Source organism: Tenrec ecaudatus, chromosome 17 (genome assembly GCF_050624435.1).
Source record: "Tenrec ecaudatus isolate mTenEca1 chromosome 17, mTenEca1.hap1, whole genome shotgun sequence".
In the NCBI taxonomy this organism is placed as follows: Eukaryota; Metazoa; Chordata; class Mammalia; order Afrosoricida; family Tenrecidae; genus Tenrec; species Tenrec ecaudatus.
In genome coordinates, this window is record NC_134546.1 from 16,368,564 (window position 1) to 16,390,756 (window position 22,193).

A 22,193-nucleotide genomic window follows, 5' to 3' on the forward strand; every position below is an offset into this window, starting at 1 on the left:
CAGTAAAGCATCGATGAAACACACAATATTCCTCTGGTTCCCTGAGGCTTCCTCACCCCCCACTACCATGACCCCAGGGCTGCTTCTCAGTTCAGACTGGACCGGAACATGTACCCAGGTATTAATAAGAGATAGCGGTTCACGGCACACAGAATCCAGGAATAGGAGTGGGAATAGATACCAGAAGGGTAGGGAGAAGGAAGGGAGAGGAAGGGAGAAATGGGGAACTGATCACAATGATTGACACCCCTCTCCAGGAGGAAGAACAGAAAACATGGGGGAAGGAAGACAGCGGTTGGTATAAGATATGAAAATCATTTATAATTTACAATCTACCAAGGGGGTAGGAGAGTGCAATGGGAGGGAACATATATACATATGTACAAACATGTTTGATGCAATCAATGTATGGATTGTAACAAGAGTTGTAAGAGGCCCCAATAAAATTATCTTTTAATTTAAAAAAGAAAGGGAGTCAGAACATTGGTTTCAGCTTCAATTTTACACCACTCAGACTTGCATTGGCAACTTTAGCTCCTGAGGTCTTAGTCTCCCAAGCTGTCACAAGAGAGTCACGGCAACGTAACGGGCCATCACAGGGCTCGAATGCAAGTCTCCCCCATCACATGGCTTCATTTCTGTCAGACACCACATCATGACATCAGGGGTTGTGCCAGGCTTTCACACAGGCAGTTGCTGCTGCAAGACCCTGGGTCCACACCAAACCAGGCTTGGTCTTCAACCTCCCTCTACTTCCAACTTGAGCCACGTAAGAGACCTTCTTTACTCCTCCCTTTGCTCTCCCCAGTACATCCAATAAATACTGCACACACTCTCCAGGTATTGGGACCTCAATTTCCCAGGGCGTCTGGTCTGGCATCTTCGAGTTGTCCATGCTCTAAAAAGCACTGCTGCCTTCACCCACTTCCACAGGTGCCATTCTCTTTAACTGCTTGCTCTTAACCTCCCTGGAGGTCTAATTAGGCCAGACATTTTGTTCAGGGACTTCTCTGCAGTGTAATCAGAGTGCGGCTCCGGGTTACGCTTCTGACAGTTAACACTGACCCTGAGCCACACCCGGGATTACCGCCAGGGAGAAACCTTCCCATCTCATGTGTGTACAGCTAGTCTATCTACAGTTTACAAAAGTCTACATTCACATCTATATTCTCATTTACTCCTGACAATAATAGCCAAGACCCAATGATGCTAATTGGAGATCAGTCCTTAAGGGCTGAGCCACTAACCAAAAGGTCATTGCAGCTGGAAGCTCCCAGGAGCTCGGCGGAGAAACTGGAAGGACCAGTTCAACCCTGTCCTATTAGGAATCAACTGGTGGCAGTGGGCTTCATTAGAAGTCTCTTCTTCAATCTTAGAGTGTGGATGTTTTGGTATACCTTCCATTTATATAACTTTTCCTTGGGCCTTGCGTTCTAAAACCTATTAAAAACTAACATCAGAAATCAAATTTAAAAGTAAATAAATAAATAAGTCTCCCTCCCCAAAAGATGGACCTAAGCCAAAAGCTCTACAAAGGACATGGCAGGTGGACCAAGGAGGAAAATGCATGACTTTTAGGTTACAGGGCTCCAGCAATTGATTTCTAACATTGCTATTGTATGTAACCTCGAGAGAGTTACATAACGTTTGTCCATATTTTGCAGATGTGAAACTCTCTTTCCACCCCTACCCACCCCACCCCCAGATTAATGAGAAGGACAAAACCAAAAATAGAGGAGACGGTCTTACACAGTGCTGGGCACACGTTGACCCTCCACTCCCACCCCCCTCAGGTCCATCCTCTGCCTCAGTGGAGGAAAGAGCTCCTGAGAAAACATGCAGTCTGCAAAGCCTCGGGGCTGGACCAAAGGACAGTGAACTAATTAGAAGGCAGAGCACAGACATCATGGCGACCACCAGGAGGGCAGGCTTTGTCCAAGCTTGCACTTCTAAAGTCATCCTTGTGCAGAGTGTCCAGCCTTTTCCAGGTGAGCCGCTTCAAAAGGAACTGCCTGCGTACCAAGTCTTCATCTGACGGGCGGTGAGCCTGTGAACCTCAGGCAACGTGCGCAGCTGAGTTCCAGGCTAGTAATGAGGCTGAGAGGCAGGCAGGAGACTTCGGGCTGGTGAAGCGATGGGATCAGGAGGCCGCTGGCCACAGCGACAGCAGGAGCCACTTCCACAGCCTGGTGGCTAGCTCCAAGAGGGTCTGGCAGTCACTTGGTTCAAAGGATTTAACACAAAGAGGTGGGGGACCTGGGCTCACTTGTGTCTTTGCCATTAACCAGCCCTGTGGCTTTAAGCAGCACCCTTTTCAAAGGCAGAGGGAGTCTTTGCATTTCCTGAAACACCCAGAATAACACTAGTCAATGCAGTGTCCTACTGAATGAAGGCTCTGCGCTCCCAGGACAGCACACACCCAGGGAGGTTTAGAAGGCTTTGGCCAGGGCCACTGAAGGGCTCACATTTATCCTGATGGTCTCGTGTATGAAGACAATTCCTCAATCCAAACAGCATATCAGAATTGCCCAGGAAGGTCCTGGCCCCATCCCCAACCAGTGAGATTCAGAATGCTGAGTCTGGGGCCAGGGTGTTGGTTTAAGATCTCCAAGGTGATCATAATGGGCAGCTAGAGTTGAGTACTAATAAGCCAAGCCTCCCAAGTGCAACAATCTTAGTAAAGAGGGAGCAGAGACGGTCCCTGCTTCTCTGTCCTTGTGCCCAAACCAGCAGCCTCCATCTTCTAAAGTAAACCGGCCGCATTTCCAAGGAGCAAGGCTTGGGGTTAGAATCAGCGGTTCTCAACCTGCGGGTCGAACAACCCTTTCACAGGGGTCGCCTGGTTCATAACAGGAGCCAAATTACAGTGATGAAGTAGCAATGAAAATAATTCTGTGGTTGGGGGCCACCCCAACATGAGGAACTGTATGAAAGGGTCGCAGCATGAGGAAGGTTGAGAACCACTAAGTTAGATCATCTTCAACTCTGAGCTTCAACACCAAGCAGTATGGTGGCCTTTGCTCACTTACCAAAGGAAGAGCCACCACCCAGCTCCACAGGGGACTTGTGAACATTCTATGGCACAGGCAGAAGGAAGCATCTGTACATGTGCGCCATGCAACAAATACGAATCCCACCTCCCCACCTCCACCTCCTAGGGAACTCTGTGGACAACTGTGGGGATAAAGATACTGATGAAGCAAGGGAATCACACCAATTTTTTTCATCCTTTTATTAGGGGCTCATACAACTCTTATCACAATCCATACATGCATCAGTTGTGTAAAGCACATTTGTACATTCATTGCCCTCATCATTCTCAAAACATGTGCTCTTCACTTAAGCCCCTGGCATCAGCTCCTCATTTTTTCCTATCCTTCCACATGCCCCCTACCCTCAAGAACCCTCGATAATTTATAAATTATTATCTTGTCATATTTTACATGGTCCGACATCTCCCTTCACCCCCTTTTCTGTTGTCCATCCCCCAGGGAGGAGGTCACATGTAGATCCTTGTAATTATGTTCCCCCTTTGCAACCCACCCTCCTTCTACCCTCCCAGTATCACTATTCACACCACTAGTCCTGAAAGGATCATCCACCCTGGATTCCCTGTGTTTCCAGTTCCTATCTGTACTAGTGTACATCCTCTGGTCTAGCCAGACTTGCAAGGTAGAATTGGGATCATGATAATGGGGGGTTTGGGGGGAAGGAAGCATTTAGGAACTAGAGGAAAGTTGCAATTTTCATCGTTGCATACACTAATTTTTTATAGATGACTTAGAGCAGAAAGAACACTATTATTACAAGTCAGTGAGTGGGCACTTGTGAGTCACTGAGAACTCTTGCCTTCTCTTGGAGGCGCTGTGGGTCAGCATGGTTGGGTTCAAACCCAATAGCCCCTCCTCTGGAGAGAAATGAGGTTACTTGCTCCTGTAAAGATTTATCGCATCAGAATCCCTAGAGCGGGCCAAGATGAGTCAGCATGCAGTGTATGTGGTCCTGGTTATACAGGAGAACCAGGTTTACATCCCATCCAATGTCCAATGCACCTCATTCAGAGGCACCATCTGTCCCTCCTGGGAGGTTCCATATTGCTAATGATGCGAAACAGGTTTTCGGTGGAACTTCCCAACTACGGCAAACTAGGAAGAAAGCCCTGGTGATCTACTTCTGAAAATGAGCCAATGAAACCTACGGCCCACAACAATACAATCCGCACCTGATGGTGGGGAGGACGCCGGACTGAGCCGCCTTCCCCTCAACACTGGAATAAGATTATGGGGCTGCCAAGAGTTGGGCCACGTCACTGGCAGCTAAGAACAGCAACATATGCCAGCGAGCAGCCTGCAAAAAACTTTGGTTACAGGAACTTTTGCTGGTATACGAATGACTCCATTTCCAGTTTTTTGGGGTTTTTTTCCATAGGCTCCCAAATTCCCCCTCCCTTACATTAAGGAAGAAGACAAAACGTATACTCCTAACTAATGACTCTCTAAACAGGCAGCCTTTTAAATCTGCTCTGTCTTTAAATCAGATTTGTAGATAAGTTGAACCATGTGGGTGAGGTTCTTAATTAATCTTATTATAGGGCCAGAAAAGGCTGGAGGACTTTTCGATGCTTTAGAAGGTGCATGTGCAGCAAGATGACTGCTTGCTGAAGCGTGATGAAGTCTGCTGCGCAAGGGAGGGTTGGTTAGATCCTCTCACACCTCACCTGCCACCGAGTCAGTGCAGACTCTCCGCAACCCTATGTAGGCTTTGTGAGGCTAAAATCCTTTTTTTTTTTTAAATAGGGGAGAGCACAAACACAGTCTCCCACTACCACAAATTATGCAGTCGAGTTTCCCACATTTGGGGAAATCGCAGGGGTCAGCACATCCGGAGTGCAATGGATAACACACTGCAAATTAACACATTGCTCACAGAAAAAATGATATAGCGATACGCTGAAAGTACTGTCTGGGGGGAGAGCAAGTCGGCCAAAAGGGGTAAAAAGTGGGTGATTTGCATGTAAGCACAGTGTGTGAAATCATGCCCAGCGCCGAGTAAACCGCCTGGTTTGCTACTGCTCAGTTCTTAGGGTTGCTTTGTACCTGCTGCCTCGGCTACATGCTGTGTTCACTTCCGTGCAGGTGTCCACGCTGGTTCCATTAAACAGGCTGGTCTTGCATTCTTCTGCGTTACTTATTTTTATCAAACGGCACATCTGGCCTGTAGATCACGGTCTACTATTGTTAGGACTATCCACCAGTACACCATGTGGGAGATGCTTTTATAAGCAGCTCATCTGGATGCTTAGGCAGAATAATCAAAAGAACTGCTACCCCCAAGCCCAGGCTCTGATTTTCACAAAGACTTACTTAGTTTTTTAGATGCCTTTTACATAAGTTTTGATAGACATGTGAACAATATGCTCATGCGGTTTGCCTCAAGTCAGTGCTTTTTCTCAGTGCCAGCACAAAGCCTGGATGAGCTGCATCCACTGGGTTTAGTATGTCATCAGCATCTTCCTGGGGTCAGAGTACAGGTGAGACACTGAGTCCCCAGGTCTCAATGAAAGGTAGAGATGACTCAGCTTGGACAGAAACTGAATACTCCTTAGGCCAGTCAGCAGCTAGCAGTGGGTGGAGAATGAACCCAGTAAGAGTCCATCCAGATGGCCAGCAAATTACAGAGTTGACAGAGGTGAGAAAGGCTATTAGGCGGGGGAAGCTGGCTTGTTGTTTAGCACTAAGGGACAGAGTCAAACCTCACAGATGCTCGGCAGGAAGAGGAGACCCAGGGTCAGGTGAACGGAATAGATGGAATATTCAAACACAAAGGAGAAAGGACTATTGTGGCCGAGAAGGCCAGATAAGAGTCATGAAAGCAAGTCTAAACCTCAGGCATGACCTGCCCCTAGCATTCAGGTACAGGTAGGGCGACCTGGACGAGGTAATCCAGGCACAAGGAAGTTAGCAGCTTCCATTTCATCTTCAGTGAATAAAACTAAGTAAATTGATAAAAATAAATAAAAACCATGATCCAACTTGCTCCTCTCTAAATAAAATAATCTACAGAGGCAAGCACAGTCAAAATCCCTGTGTGGCTCTATTTAATCTGCGGGACAACCAACAATGCAAGTCTGCCATGCAGATGGGCTGGGAGCCTCATTTCCCTAGTCGATAAGCTGAGTTAAAAATAGGTGCCTTCCTCTTACACCAGCAGAGTATGCTGTGTCACTCTCTGCTGCCGCCACCATGCTGGACAAGGAAGGTTCACTTCCTAGACGCTCCAGTGCATCCCACAAAGGGCAGCCCATGGAGCCTGTCCCTAACACACCCAGTTGTAGTGGACATTCAGTAGCACCCCTAGGGACTGCAACAGAGGACACAGAGGGAGTGGGCCAGTAAGGTAGGCTGTACAGAGGGACCTCGCTGCCATTTCTCAGTGCCTGTCCTTCCTGGAGGACAGATTCAGGGCAGGAATGATTCAGCATAAGCCATCCCCACTAACCTTGGACACAGCCGACTTACTATAGCAGCCTGAGAGGTCTCAGTGTTGTAACTGGCAACACGAAAGCACTGCACACCACACGTCCAAACCAGTTCTCAAGTTTGCCCCGTTCCTCAGTTGAGGAATCACGAGACCTAACGGCACGATCCTGACTTAGCCACCTATTAACTAGGTAACACTGGGAGAGCCTCAACTTCTCTAAAGCACAGCCACAAAATGAGAATAATGACATCTGTCCCAACAAACTTAAAGTTAGGAGAAAGATCAAGTGAAACCTAGCACACAAAAAAGGGGGGTTTAAAACCGTATTAAAAAATATTTCCGGGGGGGGGGTACTGGAGAGGCAGGGGGAAAAAAAGAGGACTTGATTCAAAGGGCTTAAGTGGAGAGCAAATGCTTTGAAAAAGATGAGGGCAAAGTATGTACAGATGTGCTTTATACAATTGATGTATGTATGGATTGTGATACGAATTGTATGAGTCCCTAATAAAATGTTTTTTAAAATATATTTTCACAAGATAGGAGGCAAAGGGCATTTAAAGAAGTCTAAATAAAGGCATGCACATATGTAAATGTATTTATATATGAGGATGTGGAAATAGATCTATGTGCATATATGTATAGGTTTAGTATTAAGATAGCAGATGGACATTGGGCCTCCACTCAAGTATTCCCTCAATGCAAGAATACTTTGTTCTATTAAATTGGCATTCCATGATGCTCACCTTCCTGACACAATTGCTGAAGACAAAGCAGGTGAATTAGCAAATGTGGTGAAGAAAACTGATGGTGCCGAGCTATCAAAAGATATAGTGTCTGGGGTCTTAAAGGCTTGAAGTTAGACAAGCAGCCATCTAGCTCAGAAGCAACAAAGCCCACATGGAAGAAGCACACCAGCCTGTACAATCATGAGGTGTCAAAGGGATCAGGTATCAGGCATCATCAGAACAAAAAAAATCCTATCATTGTGAATGAGGGGTAATGCGGAGTGGAAACCCAAAGCCCATCTGTAGGCAACTGGACATCCCCTTATGGAAGGGTCACGGGGAGGACACGAGCCAGTCAGGGTGCACTTTAGCAATGATGAAACAGACAACTTTCCTCTAGTTCCTAAATGCTCCCCCGCCTGCCCCGCCCCCACTATCATGATTCCAATTCTACCTTACAAATCTGGCTAGACCAGAGGGTGTACACTGGTACAGATAGGAACTGGAAACACAGGGAATCCAGGGCAGATGATCCCTTCAGGACCAGTGATGAGAGTGGCGATATTGGGAAGATGGAGGTAGGTTGGAGGGAGGGTGGGGAAAGGGGGAACCGATTACAAGGATCTACATATAACCTCCTCCCTGGGGGATGGACAACAGAAAAGTGGGTGAAGGAAGATGTCAAACAGTGTAAGATATGACAAAATAATAATTTATAAATTATCAAGGGGTCATCAGGGAGGGGGAGGGGAAGGGAGAGGGAGAGGAAAAATGAGAAGCTGATGCCAGAGGCTTACGTGGAGAGCAAATGTTTTGAGAATGATGAGGCCAATGAATATACAAATGTGCTTTACACAATTCATGCATGTACGGATTGTGATAAGAGTTGTATGAGGCCCAAATAAAATGATTTTTAAAAATTTCCTCTAGTGCCTATTTCTCCCCAAGACAATTTTGTTGGAGAGATAAGACATGAAATAGAGAAAAAGGGAAGCCTACCTATCTATAATCAGTGCTGTGCAACGGTTAATATTAACTGGAATTGGTAGGGAAAGCTTGGCACAGACACAATTCTGGAGAGCGGCTAAAGAAACTGGTAGGATTTGGAAAGACAAATTCATTGAAAGTACTTAAATTTTACAGACCACTGATGGCTACCTACTACACAGCCAAAATAATCAAAAGACTCTGGTACTGGCATAAAAACAGATACAGACATCAACAGAATAGGACAGAAACCCAGAAATACTACTATAAGGATAAATGCCAGAACAAAAGCAGGCTTCTGCTCCCAGGTCATATCATCTTCTCATCCCGTCTCCCAAGCAACTAGAGAACCTGCCTATGTCCATAAACCATGTGCCATCCCCTCTACACGTGTCCATAAACCATGTGCCATCCCCCTCTATACGTGTCCATAAACCATGTGCCATCCCCTCTATACGTGTCCATAAACCATGTGCCATCCCCTCTATACGTATATACAAAAATCATTTTGACCGAGGAGACCTCAGCTCAGCTGAAACCAATGTCTCAAGATGAGGAAAGAGGGAGAAGACCCGTCAGTTGCTCCCACACAACAGGAGCTGAGGTCACCCAAATCAACAGACACGCCTCTAAGAGTGATAAGCAAACCTTCCTGGAAATTCACGATGGAGGCGGGGCACACGTTATGTCTTGGAATGAGGTGACTTCACTTCTATTGGCTGGTAAGCCAGGTGGAGCAATCTCCCATCAGAAACACCTGCTCAACAAGGGGCGAACACACCAAGTGCCACGTTCCTAATTGGACACTTATAAGCTCATTTCTATTCAGTCCTTGGTGGCCCCAGCTGTGGACTGCTGGTACGGTATACTCTACCCTTTCAAGGATTCCATGTGGATACCCCACTAAGCAAACTGGGCTTTACCTCAAACTCACCTGCAGCAGATTTAAGGAACTGCCATACTCCCTTGGACTTAAGGCTGAAAGGCCCCAGTGGGAAGCAGCAGGTGACTGCTATTTCAAGATTATGGAATTGGTGGCCACTGGACTTCGGTTTGGATCTCTTACTTTGAAGGGTCCTAATGAATGGTGGCCCACACCATATTTACCATATTTAACGTTCTCCTTGCTTTCTTGTGGTATATATTAACCTGGTGGGTGTGGCTCTGACTTTGTGAATGTTATTAAGTTTTGTCGTATCAGCAATCTCCATTGTTTGCATAAATAGTGTCCAGTCACTTAAGAGTTTAATCTGAACAAGTCAACAATTCATGTATTGCAGTTCCGAGCCGGCCTATACTTGAATAATTTCCTTTTCCCAACAATGTTTTAAATTCTATACCATTGGCTAAATTAATGGCACTATGATTTATAATAATGTTCTCTATGATAAAATGATAATGATGTTTAAAGTGAACCAGAGACAAATATAAACTATAGATATATGAATGGGTTGTGGGCTCACAATCAATTCTAGCTCCAATCTAAGAACAATTTGTTTCTAATGCCTGGCCCTACTTGATGCTTGCCCTCAAGAGGAGATCTATGAAGAAGCGGATGGGGTCCTGCTATCAGGAGGATTTGTGTCTGGTGTCTTGAGGCTTGTCTTCCTCAAATGAGCAGCCATCTAATTGAGGCATCAACTAAGTCCACATAGAAGACACACACCAGCCTGTGTGATCCAAGATTTTTAAATAATAAAATTCAAATACCAAGGAGGGAAAAGTATCAGAGCTTACCATATATACTCGAGTATAAACCAATCTGAATATCAACCGAGGCACCTAATTTTACCACAAAAATGAAATTTAAAATGTGCTGAAAACTCGGCTTGTACACGAGTATACGGTAAACTGTGAACACTCAGTTTGCGGAAGCCTGTGGATGACAGTGGAAGCCCAAAATCCACGTGCAGGGTCCCCACCTGGATGAAGGCCCCAGTGAACCCCGACCACCGTGCAGGCACGTGCAGAGCCTTGCTGCCAGACGGAGAGCACTGGAAAGTGCACTGTGGCAGCGGAAGTTGGGCTGAAATAATACCTTACTCATTTGAGCCCCCTTCTGTCCCATTTTCAAATTATTCCTGTTTTTAATACTTTGGTTTCTTTGCGATAAAGGTTTTTCTCTGTTTTGTCAAGTCGTCATTGAGGTTTTTTGTTTGCTTGATGTTTTGTTTTTCATGTTTTATATGATTTTCTGTATATGAAATCTATGACTGGTAAATCAAGAGAAGGAAACTGGATTGCTAATTGCCTAGGAGATGTTGGGGGAACACGGAGAGCTCAAACACTGAAGACGAGAAGGAAAGGTACTATGGTGTTGATCGTGGTGATGACTACACAACTCTTCTCAAGATGACTGAACTATATATGCCAAGAAACACCAACCAGCCCTTCAAGAAAGGCAGCTACTTTGGAGGTGAGAAAACTGGACCAGGGAAAAGGTAAATTGCCAGCCCAAAGTGAGTAGGCTCCGTCTCTAGATCTGAAAAACCCGATCTCCTCCTAGCCTTCTGACTTCAGGTGCCATCTGTGCCGCTCCATGATAAGGTGGGCTAGTCTTCACGGCCCTTAGTTCTTGCTAAGATCTTTCCAAATAAGTCCCTGGTTATTTTAAGCCAATTTACTTGGCTTAAATATTCATGTGTAAAACCTTAGTCTCCTCAGAGTTTACTTGCTGAAGTTACCTACGTGTCCCTTTTAAAAGCAATACTTGTTTGGGGAGCTGTCAAATGTGTTTAATGGAATTCTATCACTAACTAAACTGTGTCTTAACAAATAAATGAAAAGGGAATTACTATTTGATATTTCAGTTCCAGAAAATCGAATGCTTGGCTGACTAATCTGAAAGAGTACCTTGTCAAGCTGAATTAAAGCCAAAATAAATTATTTTATAAACTATAAAAGGCAATCAAAGTGTCCTTAACAAGATCAGAAGCCCAGTGGAGCACATCACTTGCCAAGAATAGATCGTCCTATGAAGTCAAGAATCGGTAACTTCATGCCCAGAGACCACAGTCTGTTCATAGCTCCCAGGGGCAGATGAATGGGGGTCGTGAAGATAGATTGCTTAAGGGAAGCAGAACTTTTTTAAGAGTGATGAAAAATTGGAAAACAAATTGGTGATGGTTGCACAAAATGGTAAATGCAATCAATGTCAAATTATGTATGTAAAAATGCCATAAATGTCCTATTGAAAAACTAATTTAGCCACAATAAAATTTGTTTGAAAGAAAAAAACAAAGACATTGCCTCCAGTTCAGGAAGGGGAAATAGCGATGGTTAAGGAATTATCATCACAGGTGCCGTGCAATCCCTCGCAAGTGACTTTGGGAAATAAGATTAAAGGCACAGACAGATCAGGGGCAATTCAATTGGGCGCAGGAGCACAGGACCAAAATGAAGCCCAGTCCGGGATTCGATGTTCCCTGCTTTGACTGCTGCACAGAATCACTGGAGTTTGATAAAGCAGCAGTAAGGTCGAATGCTCATCCACTCCCACAGCTCACTAAGGTATGGAGCATCCTTGTGTGTGAGTCAGTTCAGACAACTTGGTGAGTGAGAAGAGGACAGCCTGAAGCAGAGTCAGGGTGGACGTTACAGCTGCCTTTTCCAGCAGCGGTTCCTCTAACCTTGATGCTGACCTAACCAGCTACTCTAAAGAAGACATTCTTTTCCTCTGAGGTCTGGCTGGTACAAGAGAGTGCCATCTATTTAAAGGGAGGGAGCTTTCCATGCTGGTCAATCAATGCAGAGGTGTTGTACAGCATTACTGATACATCTGTATAACGGACCCCCAGAAACCATCAAGAGGGAGGAAGCAATTTGACTAACACGTCACCAGAAACACTTGTCCCGCCACTGTCTGGTGACTAACCCTAATGAACTAAAGGGCACGTACCTTTAGCCAACCTGCAACCTCTCCTGCTGGTTATCCTCCTATCCCGACCTCACCCCAGCATCCAGACAGTCCGCCTTCATCTCCCATGACCACCACTGTTAGGTTCTGTAACTTTTAGGTCCTGCACTGGCAAAAGGAAATGTGGTTTTTTTGTTTTTATATTTCTCATTGTCTGGCCCACTGGCCATTTTCACTCTGTGAATGTGAACACCTTTCCTGTGTGGACCAACTCCGTCCCTCAATAAACCTCTGTTGCTTTTCCATTACGCCACTCTATGATGTTGCTCTACGACAATTCCTCCAATCCACAGTGAACCAGGGCAGGAGAAACAGGCCGTGCTTGAGGAGGCGGGCTCTCTGAATGACTTACACATCTCTTCTTCTGGAGCCCACAGAGAGCGCTTCGATTATTTCAGGCCCCAAAGGCCACAGCCATTCTAAAAGAGCTTAAACCAGAAAGTTGGGGCAAGGTGTCAACAGGGGAACTGCTATTTTCCTAGTATTCTATTAATAACTCACAGTCACACCCGATCTTGGTTCTCCTATCCCACAAGGGGTAAGAGAAGAAAGAAAAAGAGGCAGAAGAATCAAGCGGACTTGTGGAACCCACAAAGGACAACAAAAGATGACCTCTAAAAAAGAAAAGGGAAAAAAAAAAAGACTTCTCCACGGCCTTGTTTCTACAAGAATACAAGTCTCTACAATCTGTACACTAGAATACAAGTCTCTACAATCTGTAGACTAGAACACAAGTCTCCACAATCTATAGACTAGAATACAATTCGCCAGGAAGGCACCCACCAGGATTTCTGGACTGCTAATGAGATAGCTTCCTGCTGTCATCAACTACTCCCTAACCCACTGCAAGATCTATTACCCTAGACCAGTGGTCAGCAAATTTTTGAGATGGAAGGGCCAATCCTGTCCCTCACAACAATTAAAAATTAAATGGGAGCCATATATTTTTTTATAAATAAATGAAGTCACTATTATCTGGATAACATCATTTAAATGAAACTCTGATTATTTTATTTTCATTTTAAATTTTACTTCAGAGTCACAGTAGGCCTATTCAGGATCCCGCGAAAGCAGATAGCTACACTGTATTCTGGGTTTCTTGTTTACCCAAAACTTGCCAGCGCTTTCCTCCGACTAGTTTCCACTTACCTCTTAGGTTGTGACTGGAAAATATAACAAAGTAATAAAAAACACAAAATTTTGGACAGCTGACATACGCGATGCACAATCGTAATAGCTTTCCTCTAAAAATGTTAACTAGCGCTGCCCCTAGGTATGATTCATAACAGCACAACCCAGAGTGCTCTTTTAAACCTTTTCACTATTGTGATCTGTTTACACTACGTGACACCGAGAGTGGCAGACATATCATTTCCAAATGTCACCGGAACCGAGTCTGTGCATTTATACACGTCCACAGGCCCCCAGGAAAGGCACTGGGCCACGTATACACTTGTCTTCGGTAGTTAAAGGGTTAACAAGGGAATTGTGTGCACAGTATGGCCATGATCTCCCCTAAGCACTATTTTCTTCATAACAGTTTTTTCTATTTTCATTTTATTTCAGAGCATCATGGGCCACAAAAAATTACCTCGCGGGTGGCCAGTTTGATACCCCTGCCCCAGACCATTGGTTCATAAAATGAGGTAAGTTTGCCCCCAAGAGCAAAAATGTCTGGAAACACTGCTGATGATCACAAGTAGGGGAAGAGGGTGGGGAGGAGGTGCCACTCACACGCAAAAGGTAGAGGCTGGGAAAGCTGCTCACATCTAGTAATGCAAAGGGCAGCCCCTGACCACAAAGAATTATCTAGCTCTAACTGTCAACAAGGCCAATCGCTTACATATCCAAGATCATGTAAAGTCTGACCTGTTAACCCACAAATGTTGACCATGACTGGTAGGTAGGCAAGAGGAACTATGTATAAGAACTGAATATATACCTTTAAAAAAATAAATCCATCGTTGGACAGTGTAAGACATGACAAAATAATAATTTATAAATTATCAAGGGGTTGTGCAATGAATATACAAATGTGCTTTACACAATTGATGTATATATGGATTGTGATAAGAGTTGTATGAGCCCCTAATAAAATGATTTTTTTTAATGGAAAAAGACCACTCTACTCTCAAGGCACTTGATGGCATCTCAGTGCACACACTAGCGAATACTGAAAGGAAAATATAAAATTATCCAGCGGTCATCAGGTAAAATTCAAAATGGCTAACCAGCCTAATATACATGCGACTGGGTCCCTAAGGAAGAGTGAGTACAAATAAAACACTTAGGTCAATTCTGACAGCGACCCCCTCGGATGGAACAGAACCGTGCCAGTGAAACGGTAAGTCTCCATGGGAGTGGAAAGCCTCCTCTTTCTCCCAGGAGCATGCCTGGTGGCTTCAAGCTGCGGACTCGTGGCTAGCAGCCCACGCTAGAGGAAACTATCACCGTCAGTAGACCTTTATTAAAAGAGATGTTATGACCAGAGTGCACGAGGGCAACGTTCTACATCCTACTTTGGTTCCTAGCAAGTGGGGTCTTAAGAGCCTGAGAGGCCAACGAAGATGCAACTGTCCTGTCTGGCAATTAACACTACATCATTCACGACAATTTGATTGTTATTACCAGCAAAAGAAATCACATGATTTTTGGATTCAAAATGGCCAATACCAGCCCCCTTCGGCTTGCAAATGTCTAGGGGGGGGCGACCTTTATGTGTTCCATTTTCATTTTGACCACGTCCAATATTCCTAGAGTTACACTCCAAGTTCCGATCACAACCGACTTTGTTTGCAGCTGCTGCTTCCTACTTTGAGTTGTGCCCGAGCAAATGAAGAGCCCGAGCGCGCCACTCTCAGAAAGCAATCCCCCTCAGCCACATTGTGCGCCCTCGGACCCGAGGGGCCCGCCCTCTGCCATCAGCTCCGACGTGGTTCTGCTTCTGTTCTTTAGGACGTCGGCATCTGACGATGTTTCAGAGCTATGCGTACGGTTTTCAGGGGTGCTTTCCTGAAGTAGGCCCTGGAGTCAGTCCAGATTAAGAAGAGTATACTATTTAGTATGCGTATAATATGCAATGTTTGTTTGTTGATTAGGTGCCCAGGTGGCAGGGCGGTTATGAGCCGGGCTGCTCCCCACTAGCTATGTGGTGAGAGAAAGATGAGGCTTTCGACTCCGGTAGAGGATTACAATCTCGAAATCCTTCAGGGGCAATTCTACCCTGTCCTATAGAGTCGTTATGAGTCAGAATCAGTCTGAAATGCACATTTTGCATATATTCAATACACATGCATCGAGGTAACCCCGTCACTCCATTAGTGCCCAGAGCCTTAGCGGTGTACAAATTCGCCTCTGCTTGGCTGCCTCTAGGCTCGAAGTGGTGTCTGTGTAGCCCTGGGAAGTCTGGTCTGAAGCATCAACCCCAAGGGAAGGAGTGGCGTGAAGGCACTCCAGCAGGCACGTACACCGTGGGGTGCGTGGATAGGACACGTGCCAGTAACAGCCATGGGAGCTGTGAGAGTGTAGCTCAGCTGCCTTCCCTCCCCTCCCCAACACCCCACGGCTCAGGGACTAGAAGCCATGCCATGGCTTGAGGGCTGCAGCCAAGCTACAGTTATGGGAACTGAGTTCCAGCTGTCCCAGCACTCACAGCTCACAAGCAGGCCCGCCCACTGCGACTGTTCCAGGCAAATCTGTCTGCCCCACCACTTAGACACACGCAGTTGGGCACTGCCCTAATGGACGCGATGCCGTGCCTGTCTGAAAAGCTGATAAACCAAGACAGACAACAAAGTGCAATCACCAAAACATATTCAATCAAGTTAAAAGAAAGCATAGAGAGTAGAGGAGATATAAAAAAATATAGGTAGAATGAAAAATCACGTAATAGATACAGCTCAACCCTATGAAGAGGCATACAGGGGCCATGTCTGGCCTCCGCCAGCTTCAGTAGAGAGGAGAATCCAACTCCACACTGGCCCAAAGCTGGCTGCCACAGGCAGAGGTCAAGCATGACACAGCCCCACCAGTCTTTGTCACCCTATTCAGACATCAACTAACCCTCCCACAACACTCTCCTCTGTTGGGTTCAATCATCTGTTGTAATGGTCACACAGAACTCACAAACAATTCTCATAATTATGGAGTTTATTAGGAAAGTTAACTGTTCCAAGAAAAAAAAAACATTTTGTCTACAATGCCTCTTCTCAGCCAAGCCAGCAGGCATGTCTCGCTCAGCTATGGAGTCCCTTGGCCTCTGCCCAGCTCAGGCAACTGTAACAATCTTCATTGCTGGTAAGTGCTCAAAGGCACCCTACGTTGCCAGCCTGCCTCCTGCCCAGCACACAGCTTTACTCAATTTCTAGGCAAGAAAACCAGCCCTCTTATCCAACGGTCTATGTTGCCTCCTTCCCGCCTTCTTTGTCTCTCCCCTAACCACTTCTCCATGCTAGGATCCCAGAGTGGCATGGCTCCTCCGTCTGCAACTAATGGGATTCTCTCTTCCAGCTTCTGAGAGGGTTCAGTTCTGTCCAGAGTAATGATGAAATTGACCGATAGCCTCCTGAAGAGTTCTCTGCATCTTCCTGGCATGCTCCCAGCCAGTCATTTGGTGGGAATGAAAAAGACTATGGATAGAAGAGCCACCCAAATAATTTCACTTCATTGTAGCACATTAGATATAAATGGCCTCCACACCCTAGTTAAAATATAGAGATTGTTAGGCTGGCGAATAGCACAATGATATGTTACATAGAATATACTCACATTAAATATAAAGACTAAATTGAAAAGAATTGAAAAAGGTATGACATGTTAAAAATCAACCAAAAAGAAGTTGAAATGGCTACATTAATATCAGAAGGAGAAACAGGGTAATTTCACTGTAAAGGGGTCATTAAGAGCTTTAAAATGCACAAAGCAAAAGCTGATGGAACAAGGAAAAGCATATCCATAACAAAAATGTTGATACTTTTCTCACAAAATTTGATAGAATAAGCAGTAAACCTTAAGGTTACTACTAGCTAACCTGACCTAGTTAATATTTATAAAACATTCCACCCAAGAGCTGCAGAATACATTTGTTTCCAGTACCCAGAGGTGACATGGAAGATAAATCATATTCTAGGCCATAAAACAAGTCTCGGTTAATTTTAAATGATTCAAATAATACAAAGTCCAGACAGCTTCTGCTTACAAATATGTAAAGACCCACAGTTGTGACCCAAGGATCACAAAATCTATTATATTAAAAATTCAAGGCACATACAATGGCTCACAATAATGGGTACTACTTTGTGACAGCCATCAAAGCATTACTATCACTACTGCTGTATTACTATGTTCAAGACATGTACATGTACCTGGAAGTGTTTCATTATATTTTTAGTGCATAGAGAGGTATAATGTAAACTTTGTATTACGGCATTTTACTGCCCGATATTAGATTTGAATCGTTCGTACCTAACAGTTGTGTATACATCCGACTTCAAGCACAGAACTCATTAGGGATCGTAAACTGCATTTCATCCATGAGGTTTCAAGTCTGAATGTACAAGATATGAAATAATGAGGAGTCCTGCAAATTGAGGCAAATTAGGGGATACATGCCTTCCCTGAAAGGCAGTGAAACACTGGGAATGATGGTTAAGATTATGTATCAACACGGCTGAGCCAAAACTATCAGCGATTTGGCAGTTATGTTGTAGTCATCCCCCACAGTGAAATATGATAGGATGTAAGTCCCTGAGGTTCCAATAAAATGAAAGAGAGTCTCCTCATCTTGTGGCCTGATTCTCATATATGTGGGTGCTCTGGCAAAGCTCACTTGCTTTTTGCTGCATGTGGGTCCTGCATCTGGCTTGTCATCTGACCTCTGGTTTTCTACACCTGAGCCGGTGGCCTGCTGTATTGTTGCCAATCCTGGGCATCATCAGAAACATCCCCCCACAACCACCACCATCATTTTTGGACTAATTTGCCTCTGCAGCCAGAAGCCTGTCATCTGACCTGCCAATCTTGGTTTCATCTGCTCCTGCAGCTTTGTGAGTTAAAACCCTCCAGTCTGGCATCTGACCCACCAACGTGGAAACTGCCAGTGTATATCTACAACTGTGAGTTATTTCCCCGAGATAAATCTCTCTGTGTATACTAGAGGGTACCAAAGAAAGGAAATTTTTTTCAAAGCTATGTATTTAAATGTTTTAACAAAACCACCTTATCGCTTTCAAAGTATTCTCCATTATACTTAATACATCTGTAAAATCTACAATTCCATTCTTGGAAACATTTTTCAAACTCATCTAATTGGGTGGCTGACAGCACTTCCCTCGTTTTTCTTCACCTCTTCTACATTGTCAACTTGCTGTCCTTTCAAGTCTCTTGCATTTGCAGAAACAAAAAGAAGTCACACAGAGCAAGGTCAGGTGAGTAAGGTGTGTGTGGCAAGAGAGGCATGCTGTTTTTTCCACACACAAAAAAAACCTGGCACACTGAGATGGCTGGGTGAGCAGTGCATTGAGGTGGTAGCAAAACTAATCCTTCTTCTGCCACAAACTAGACCTTTTTTTGGTCACACACTGTTCCACAATCTTTTCCAGAACCTCTAAATAGTAAGCCTGATTAACAGTCTGACCTGACAGGACCGTACGAGTCAATGTTTTTGTCCATTTGGGAAGATGACCAACTTTCAGAACAAGTTTTGTCATCAATTGACATTTCACCTTTTTTGAAATGAAAAAAAAACCAAAAACTTGAGTTTTTCCTACAGCTCTGTCCTTGTAAGCTGTGTTCAACATCACAACCATTTCTGTGGCATTTTTCCCAAGCAGGAAACAAAATTTCAGTCACACACTGTCCTGGACCATCACACACACACACACACACACACACAAAGGAGGTTCAAGCGAAACTGCTTTTACGAAAAATTCACTGTGACCAGAGAGAACCTTCCCAGGCAACGCCACTGGGTGCACTGAGTTGCCCGATGCTCACCTGGCAGGAACAATGTGTACTAAGAAAGCACTGCCCAGTGGAGCTTGTTCCAGGTCCCTCCTCGTATACATAAATAAGCTTCACTGGCTGTGCTTCTCTGGAAAACCCAGCCGAAGACAATGAGGATACAACAAAAACACTGATTTCTATCTGGTATGATGCAGCTTTATCAAACAATGCCTGCAACTTCTTCTTTAGATGATAAACAAACAAACAAAATCTAGTGAAACAAATTTAAGCTAGTACTGTAGTAAGGAGCAGAGGCCTGATGGTGCTATCAGCTAAATATTGGACTGCAAGGTGGGCAATTTAAACCCCTCAGACAATTTAAACTCCGACAGAGAAATATGAGCGTCTCTGCTCCCATAAAGATTTAGAGCCCCCCAAGCCCCATACAGGGTCCCTGTGAGTCAGATTCAACTCAGTGACTGTGGGTTTGGTTTGAGTCTTGTCGACATAAGGGAGGTTCCCTATAAACATACTATGAAAAGTGTTACCAAACATCTGATTAATTTTGCTCTTTAACATTTTCAGTGTATGTCAAACGAAACTCAACCTACAAACAAGATTAAAGACAACTGAAAAACCCAGCGATAATCTAAGACAGAGTTGTATGAAAATCAGTAAAGCAAAAATAAATATAACTCATCCTGAGAGGAACCTATTTGGGTCACTTAACACCCCTATTTCAAGTTACATGGCGTTTCTTCCAATTCATGAAGACTGATCTGGATCTCACATACTCCCTGAATGAGTTGAGTCCTCAAGCTTGTGTACTGAAAATTTGGCTTCGTAAGTCCTTCTCTTAGAGAATGAGTGGTTTGCTAACTTGTAACCTCACGCATCGCTTTCCTAAAATACATTATGCTCTTGAAGTCTTCAGTTTGTACTACTGTTTGCATTTTCATTTATTGCATTAAAAAATAAACTACAGAAACATTGAGTTACAAGAATATAACATCAAAATATTGCCACAGCCCCACTTACCTTGAGACCATCAGAATCAGACAGTGTCCAGCTACCATGGACACAATAGATGTCTCAGACAAATTTGGAGCAAAAGGTCACACAAAAGTCAAGTTCCTAAAAAGAGGGGCAGATTTACAGAACTGATAGAAACTAGAGGAACCCCTGAGACTATCACTCTGGGATACCCTTAAACTTGTAACTCAAACTAGTCCTGTAGTCACCTTTCAAGCTAAACAACAGATCAGCTAATAAAATAAATATAATCTGTGAGTACTGTGCTCCTCTACAAACCATGCAAAAGAACCAAATCTACCTTTACCATAAATCAGAGACAAGAAGGTGGGGGGGGGGACCAAGGGGGCTGCACAAGTGGAAACATAACATCTAGAATGGAACTGACGGGGTTGCTGACACATTGTTAAAAATGCAACAATGTCATTTGTAACATTGTATATAGAAATTGTTAGCTGAGAAACTAACAATGTCATTTGTAACATTGTGGATAGACATTGTTAGCTGAGAAACTAACATGCTGGTTAACCTTTACCAAAACCACAAAGTACTTTTAATATAATATCAAATATTGCTATAAATAAGGAGGACCTTAACTATGCAGTGGAAGTAAAGTTTCACAATATGTTTCAGAAACCTTCATAAAGCATACATCCATTGATCCAACAATTAGTCTCCTGAGACTTCCTCCTGTTGACACTTGGAGCTACACAGAACATTCTAAAAGGCAACCCAAGAAGGCATAGTCAAATAGTATACTAAAAAGTGCAAAGACCTAGAGTTAGAAAATCAAAATGGAAATATACACTCGGTATATCTTAACTATGCATTAATAACCAACACTGAGAGCCTAAATATCCAACAATAGAGAACTGATTAACTAGATTATAGTATATTCGGATCGCCTTGGAAATGAACCACTACATTCAATGATATAGGGAAAAAATTAATAAGACGTTGTTGAATTCTCAAAAGTCAGTCCAAATGCATAGTATATGATTTAGTATAGTGTATTTCTATTTCTACACAGAAAGAGGCCAGAGAACTACATATTAATATGTTAAGACTAATGGATGGTAAACACGAGTTTTTTTTTTTATCTTTTCAAAGTGTTTATAAATAATGCAGACTACAAAAGTTTGTAATAAAAGTTTTTAAAATAAACTATTATTCACATCTTGATTTGTGCAAATTACAGGCTGGATGTAATTCCACCTTTCATCTTGCACTGGAAAGGTCATCACAAATATTAAGTATCTGAACTCAGCACCAGGGCACCCTCTGAAGCTGCGGGCGGTGGGACGCTACCCCTCTCACTCACTACAGAGCTCCAGACACCCCGCTTCTCGGTGCTCCCCCAGGTCTGCACTTCCATCCGTTACCCCTCAGTGGTCCCTGCCGTCTCTCACTCCTTTCTTCATACCTAACGTATAAAAACTCATTAACAGAAAACAACACTCAAAAGTCAGAGGGAGAGCCCAAGGGTCTCCTCTAAGGTATGAAACAGAGGGAGGGCAGGGTGAGACATCTCTGCTACTGTAAATTTGCCTTTGGGGAGGTGGAAGGAAGACAACTCATAAGAGGCCAGAAGACAGACAGACATGATAGGATTTCCAAGGATTTTCAGAAGCAGACTGCACATCTTTCTCCCATAGAGTGGCTGCTAGGTCTGAACTGACTTTTGGTGGTTGTGGTTGTTGTTGTTGTCAGCAGCCGGGAGTCTAACCACTGTACCTCCAAGGCTCCTTGAAGTGGAGGGCTCATCCCAGAACCAAACTTACTGTTGGGGGGTTGATTCTGACAAAACAAATGTGTCTTGGAAGAAGTACTGCCAGACTGCTCCTGAGAGCAGACAAGGATAGCAAGACTTCGTCTCATAGACTTCAGACTAGTGCCTTGAGAAGGATATCATGGTTTATAAAGTAGGGGATGGGCGAGTGTGTGTGTGAGATGGACTGACACAATGGCTGCAACAAAGGGCTCAAACAGAACAACTGGGAGGATGGTGCAGGGCAAGGCATTATTTCAGTCTACTGTACACAGGGTCACTATGGGTTGCAACCACAATGGCACCTAACAAGGAGATAATCTTGTGATGGTTTTCCTTGAGG

At 44.2% G+C, this 22,193-nt stretch overlaps 1 protein-coding gene and 1 non-coding gene across 21 annotated transcripts in view; both read right to left on the reverse strand.

Annotated features, from left to right (window-relative positions):
- AAK1 (AP2 associated kinase 1) overlaps positions 1-22,193 on the reverse strand; it is a 185,952-nt gene that overhangs the window by 133,835 nt on the left and 29,924 nt on the right. The window lies entirely within an intron of this gene.
- On the reverse strand, positions 4,794-4,959 carry LOC142431272 (U1 spliceosomal RNA). The gene has a single exon (XR_012780802.1). It is a non-coding gene; the product is annotated as a U1 spliceosomal RNA (small nuclear RNA).